We start from the raw sequence: 606 nt of genomic DNA, 5'->3' as shown, positions 1-606 counted from the left end.
AAATAAAATGGTTTCACAAAGGTTTTCTGCTTTTGTTATTCTGTATTATTGCATACCTTGTATTGTTTATTATAGTAAATACCTAATGTCAATTTTTTTCTACATACATCTAGCATTACGTTAAATCAATTCATCAATCTATTTTTAGTTATTGTTAAATGAATAAATTTTAAACACATAGTTAATAATAGAAGGGATTTTGTGGAGATTTAGTATTTACTAAGTTTTTGAAAGCCTATACATGATAAATGACCAACATTATTTAGAAGAAAGTGAGTACCATGTAGGGCCTAAAGGCATCTAAGGGTGGGAGATTACAACATTTCTGTTATAAACACTGGTTGATAGATAGAGTAAAATTAATAGAGCTCAGATTAGAAGTCGAATGCGGATATGACTTCAGTATAACTGAATAGTTATTTTAAGATTCTAGAGAATTCAATCAAGAATTATCTTTGTTCTTTTTATGTATGCCTATTGGTATTCACAAGTAAACTGATAGACATAAGGTAATACGAGAGGGAATTCATTCACTGTTAACTGACACAGCGAGCAGTTTACTTGGTACACACAAACTAGGGCAACAACTGAATGTACACTTACTTC

This window comes from Schistosoma mansoni, assembly GCF_000237925.1.
Source record: "Schistosoma mansoni, WGS project CABG00000000 data, supercontig 0184, strain Puerto Rico, whole genome shotgun sequence".
Lineage (NCBI taxonomy): Eukaryota > Metazoa > Platyhelminthes > Trematoda > Strigeidida > Schistosomatidae > Schistosoma > Schistosoma mansoni.
The sequence above is the reverse complement of the archived record's forward strand: the minus strand, read 5'-3'. Positions refer to the sequence as shown.